The sequence below is a fragment of the Camelina sativa genome, chromosome 16, assembly GCF_000633955.1.
Source record: "Camelina sativa cultivar DH55 chromosome 16, Cs, whole genome shotgun sequence".
Classification (NCBI taxonomy): Eukaryota; Viridiplantae; Streptophyta; class Magnoliopsida; order Brassicales; family Brassicaceae; genus Camelina; species Camelina sativa.
The window spans coordinates 16,648,813-16,655,459 of NC_025700.1; positions in this window are offsets into that span (position 1 = coordinate 16,648,813).

A 6,647-nucleotide genomic window follows, 5' to 3' on the forward strand; every position below is an offset into this window, starting at 1 on the left:
CCAAATCAAGGCTGCAAAGGGGCAGTGGAAGAAAGTATGGACCTCCGATTCTCGTTCTCCACAGTGTGGGCACAAAGCTTCATGAGTGATATTTCTGATTCGTAGATTTTCACCCACTGGTAAAGCTGTCGGAGCCAACTTCCAGAGCAGTAGTTTTGTCTTTGGTGAGGTTCTCAGGTTCTAGATATTTGCCTTCCAACTGAAGTCAGTCGTCGGGGTCCTTATGGATGCTGGAGTCGGCGGTGTTGTTGTCGGTATCCTGGTATTGAGAGCTTCATAGTAACCTGATTTTGTTGAATAGATCCTGTCTTTTGTTGCCAGCCATGCTCATTGATCTTCACATCCATGTTTGCTTGGTCTTAGTTTTAGGATTTCAGCTTCATGTGAGAGGAGTATTTGTTGGATCCGGAGTGAATACCAGTCACTTGTAACTGGATGGATGAGTTCCGATACCTTCATGGTTGCAGTCCTCTCAGTTGGTGGACCCATAGGGGCTAGGGGTTTTGATATGGAGAGCCATGAGATTCCCCAAACCGGAGTGGTTTGTCCTGATCCAATCACTCTCCCCAGCTGAAGCTTTAGAAGATCTCTCCCGGTACAAATGCTTCGCCACCAGTGAGAGGCAGAGTTTGGTACAGAGCAATCAAGGAGGGATGAGGACTTGCAGTATTTCCCCAGGAGGACTTTTGCCAGGAGACAGTTTGGTTGGGTGAGAAGTCGCCCGCTTACTTTTGCAAGGAGTGCGTCATTAAAGGTCTGAGTATCTCTGAACCCCAAACCTCCTTCTTTAAACGACTGAGTCATTGTGTTCCAAGATATTCGACACATTTTCTTTTTTTCAGGGTTTGAATCCCACCAGAAGCGGGTTAGAGCAGATTGAATGCGACTGCAAAGAGAGTTTGGTATTTTGAAACATGACATTGTATAGGATGGCATGGCGGCTAATACTGATTTAAGCAGAGTGAGCTTCCCTGTAGAGGAGAGGAAGCGGGAAGACCAACTAATAGCTTTTTGTTTGATACGATCAACAATCATGGTAAACAGGTCTTTCTTTTTTCGACCAAACAACTACGGTAAGCCTAAATATTTGCCTTGACCCCCTTCTTTGGAGATACCTAGATCTCGTTTCACTCTGGTTCTGACATCAACTCTTGTTTTAGAGGATAAGGTGATAGAGGACTTGTCATGGTTTATGCGTTGTCCCGAAGCTGTTTCATATTTTTGCAGGATTAGGCGTAGTTGGTTGCAGTTGTAATGATCAAATCTGCAGAAAAACACCGTGTCGTCTGCAAAGAGTAAGTGATTAACCCTAGGGCTTCCTTTTGCCACTCTTATGCCAACTAACCGCCCTTGATCTTGTGCTTTATTGCAGAGTCCTGATAAAACTTCACTGCAGAGGATGAAGATGTAAGGGGAGAGAGGGTCGCCTTGGCAGATTCCTCTCTGAGGTTGTACTCCGCCTTTTGCATGTCCATTGATAAGGCAAGAGTAACTAACCGTGGTTATACATTACATTATCCAGTTAATCCATTGGTGGTGGAAACCCATCATCTCAAGTGTAGTTTGTATGAAACTCCATTCTAGCCTATCATAGGCTTTGCTCATGTCAGTTTTGACTGCCATGAAGCATCTTTCCTTTGCTTCAGAGGTTTTCAAATAATGTAGGGCTTCATGCGTAATAAGAACATTATCTGTTATAGCTCTTCCAGGAACAAAGGCTGATTGGTTTTGAGAAATGCTGGTGTCCAGGATAGGTTGCAGTCTCTTTGTCAGTAGCTTAGCTTTGATTTTATAATAAACCGAACATAGAGCTATTGGTCGATAATCCGAGACTTTTTGTGGACTTGTGATTTTTGGGATTAATCTGACATGAGTATGATTGATTTTCAGGGGTGAGGTTACCGGTGAGGAAAAAAGCAAGGATTTCTGCTACTACTTGGTCTCCCACTGTGTCCCAGTTAGTTTGGAAAAAACTAGCAGAGAAGCCATCTGGTCCTGGGGTTTTGTCTGGGTGGATTGCAAAGCATGCTTGTTTGATCTCTTCTTGTGAGGGTATTTTGATGAGCCTCTCATTAATCTCTGTTGTTACGGATGGGCTTATTGCTTCTTGGACAATGCTGGTGTTGGAGCCTTCATGAGAGGTGAACATATTTTGGTAGTATTTGGCTATGGTCTCCACAATGTCTTTTTCCTCATAAACTGCAATGCTTTGATCTGATTCTACGACTGAGATATTGTTGATGGCTTTTCTTCCTTTTGTTGCAGCATGGAAAAACCCAAGGTTCTTGTCTCCCAAAGCTAGCTAAAGTTGTCTGCTTCTTTGTTTCCAAAACTCTTCCTCCTTTTGGTATGCGGACAATAGTCTTTGGTTTAGAGAGTTTATTTCCTCTTGCGGGTAGGTGTCATCAGACATAGCTTCCTCTAGTTGCTCTTTTAGGTCATTGATGATAGTCTAACTATTCAGTTGTTGTTCCTTAGACCAGGCGATGATTGCCAGTCTACATTGGTGGAGTCTGTTGTTCACATCCGCATCGGGAGAGTAGTTCCATGCGCTCATGATGAGTCTCTTGACCTCCGGTTCATATCTGAGTCTTCGGTCATACCAAAAGAGGCCACCTCTTTTTTTCCTAACCGGATCATAGGATGTCACTAGTGGTCTATGGTCAGAACCTTCGAATCTGAGGTATTCACTTCGTCCAGATGGGTAGGAGATGGCCCATTCACTATTAGCCATAGCCTGATCTAATCTGCATCTTACCAAGTGATTATATCTTTTGTCTATCCATTATAGGAAGTTCCCGGTATGCTTCAGATCATAGAGGTCGCAGGTGGACATTAGGGTTCTAAGGTCCGAGAGGGATCCTTCAGTTCTAGGGGGCCCCTGTTTTTTTCATTAGAGTTGATGATATCGTTGAAATCTCCAGTTAAAAACCAAGGTTCGGTTCTATGTTCACCTTGTAGTGTGATTTTATTCCAAACATCAATTCTTTTCTCTTTATCTGGCTCGCCATAGATGAAAGATGAGTAGAAATACTTTCCTTTTGCTTTGATCTTGGTGTCAATAACATTTTGGCAGGAGCTCAGGATCTCAACCTCCAGCTTAAGGTTCCAGAGGAGTGCCAAACCTCCAGATCCTGGTGATTGAGGGGGAACCAGGTGGTGATGGGAGTAACCAAGGTATTGGAGTTTTTCCAGGACAAAATCGGATGGGTTCCTCGTTTCCATAAGGAAAATAAGGTCAAGACCTATCTTTTTCTTGATGTCCCGTAATCTCTGGACTGTTATGGGGTTCCCCAACCCACAACAGTTCCAGCTTACCATTCTTAGGGAAGAGGAGTTTGGGGATTATGAAAATCCACCTTTTTCTTCCTACTCGCAGGTATCAAGTTGATTCTTGGGTTGTCCCCAGAGGGTGGGGGAGGGGGTCTTTCATCCCTGTGAGAGCTTTAGATATTACTCGGTGATGGGGTTTTTTGAGATTTCTTTTGGCCTTATCTTGAAGGTCCGGTTTGTCAGTAGGTCTACCTTCCCCCAGTTTCCTTAGTGAGCCTTGAGTGAAGTTCATTTTCTGTGTTTTTGCTCCTAACAATTTTTGAGTTGGTCTATTTGGTTGTTTATTGCTAGGAGGGTGTCCTTTGTTTCGTTTGCTAGGACCCGATTGTGCTGTCTCCACCATTGTGTTAGCATGATGTGGGGATGCTGGATTTTGATCACACCTTTCAGTCAAAGGGGAACGAAGATTCAAAATCAATTCGGTTCCTGGAGTTGCTGCTAAGATGGAGTCAGCTGTTTTCTCCATGAGGTTTTCCGCTTCACTTTGCATAACTCGCATTCTTCTAGCGGCACTTTCTATAGGCTCAGGGCAAGAAATATATTGGATGGTTACTTCTCTAAGGTCCTCCATGATGACATCTCTGGGTTTTGAAACATTTGGGGAGGTGGTGTTCAGTGGGAGGGTTAAGGGTTGATCCTCAAGTTGAGCAGGTGGGGGTGTTTGTGGATCCAGGTTCTCAACATTTCTTTCCGAAGGGGGTCTCCTAGCTCTGGAGGACACCGAGATATCATCTTGAATTTCTACTGATGATTGGAATTTTTCTCTCCATTGCAAGGTCCTAGGTGCCTGGGATGGCAAGTGTAGGTGTGAGGTCTTGGGGTTGTATCGTAACACAGTGGGTTGCATTCCTGGGGTTCTTTGTCTGGTTGCACGGGAGGCTCTGCGTTCTCTGGAGTAAGATCTCGATTCAGAGTAAGATCTTGCCCTCTCTTCCCCTGGAACATATTTTCTTTTCCTTGTGTATTGGTTCAGCTGGTTTGTATAGTGTCGTTCTGAATCATGCAAGGTTGTTTTTGGAGGGAGAAAATTATCTTGGGGAGTATAGTAGTTCCTAGACACTGTTTTATGGCTTGGGGAGGGGGGGTTTGTATATTTAGAAGGGACAAGGGTTTCCTCCGAGCCTAGGAGTCCTGGACATCTGGATCTTTCGTGTGTGAGCCTGAGGCAGTGAGAGCAGTAATTCTTTAAGTTCTTGTACTCTAGGTAGATAACAGCCTCGCTACCATCTGAGAACTCAACAACCGTTTCTTTTGTTATATGCTCCAGTCCATTTAGAAGGATTTTCAGCTGAATGGTGGAGGATGTGATTTCCCAGTCCAAGACTTCTCCCAAAGTGTCTCTTATTGATTGGAGCATCTCCCGTTTCCAGTAGTGTTTGGGAAGACCTAGGACATCTATCCAGAAAGGAATCATGGCCGGAAAGGAAAGAGCAATAATCGGTTCCCATTTCTGGATGATAACCATCCACTGATCAAAGTGGTATGGTCGGTTAGCCAAAACTTGATGCAGTTCTTCCTCTGATTCAAAGTTGAACTGGAAGCATCCCTGTCCCAAGTCAGATCCCGTGACCTTCCCTCTGAGGTTCCATCGGTTTATAAGGAAAGGAAAAAGAGCCCACATCCTTTGGATCGAAGGTGTCATGAGCCCTATGAGAGTGAGGGCGTTCTCTTTTACTAGATATGTAGTGTCCACTTCTAGGGCTCTGATTCACTTCCGGGGTGGGGGTGAATAGCCTCTGATAATCTCTTTGCCTTTTTGATGGTAAGGTATTCGGTTTGACATGGTTTTGGTGGTTGGAGAGCAAGGTTATGTATATAGGCGGGAAGCAGAGTGGGGATGAGCTTAAGTATGAGGTGGTTTTAGTTGTAGTAAAGAGGGTTGCGGTTCAAGTATCAAGTTGACCATTGTAACTGCACAAATTCCTTTGTTGGTTGGAACAGATTTCGGAATCTCACTGTGGTTAAGTTAATGCGATGGAGCAGATGCAGTAAATTTTGCTTAGTTGAGAAGGAACAAGGATTAGGAAGCGTTTGGGATGACAATCAGATCTCCAAAGTGCATTTGAAATTTGAAGCTTTCTGTTATGGATCAGCGGGTAAAGGCAGGGGTCGGATATCATTGGTGGGAATTTGGTGGTTGAGATCTGGATAATAGCCTTTCTCATGGCTCATCGGAGAGAGTGCCTGGGAGAGAAATTTCTGTGAACAACTAAATACCATCATCCTAAATGAGAATTTACTCAATCGTTTATTCCTTTCTCTAATAATCATTTTAGTTGTTTTGCGGTTTCGTTCAAAAAAAAAAAAAAGAAGTTGTGTTGCTATTACTTGGCTCTCTTGTAACCTAGTTAATACGTCTTTATAAAACTTCTAAAAATTATATTGACAAACTTCGTCTCTTGCGTCACCAATCGTATCTATATTCTATTTTCGAAGAAGAAGAGACGAAAGTAGAATAATTGAGGGTGGCGGACATAATCGTATCTATATTCAGTGTGTTAGACGATTAGTGACGTGTTTCAATAATGCTTTTGAGTTCAACTATGTAATCAAGCCGAGCATAATCCCTCTGTCGCATATCATTATTGTCACGGTCGCCATTGTCGTAAATTTCCAATACCCACTTGATATTCTTTTATTACAACGCAACCGCAGCCAAAATGAAAAGGACATATAGATATATACACACAATGTATCTCCTATAGGGGTGATAAAACTTTATAGCTGTGATTTTAGTTGGTAGCTCATTTGATTGAAAGTTTTAAACTAAAGATCTCTCGGGGACATCGTAGGTTTCCAAGTTTGAATCCAAAGATAGTTCTTGTTGAACAAAATTTGTGGTCTAAGTGTTCAAATTTACCAATCTATACACTCATAAGGAAGAAAAAAACTATAAGCATATATGATATTTTAATTCAGTTTTTAAATGAATAGCATTACACGAAATATATTCAGTTTTTAAATGAATAGCATCACAAATATATTCAAAATTGTGATGTACTTTTGATGTATCTATATATACATTTTCAGAAATATTTATTGAAAAAATTCCTGAAACCACTGGGTAAAAAGAATCGGATCGGGTCAAAGAAAACACGCGGACCTTTTACGGATCGTGTAAACCTAATGAAAATTTTATCTTCTTCTTTGTGCTTTCTTTCTCGAGATTTACTTCCATCGTCATGAGAGCGTATCATTGTCGCAAAAATAATTGTAGGAGAAGGTCATCAAAGGTATTGAGAGAAAAGAATAATGAGAGAACTGGATATATCTTCAAAGAGAGAATTAGTTTAGTCGATGAATTGGGGGGGGGG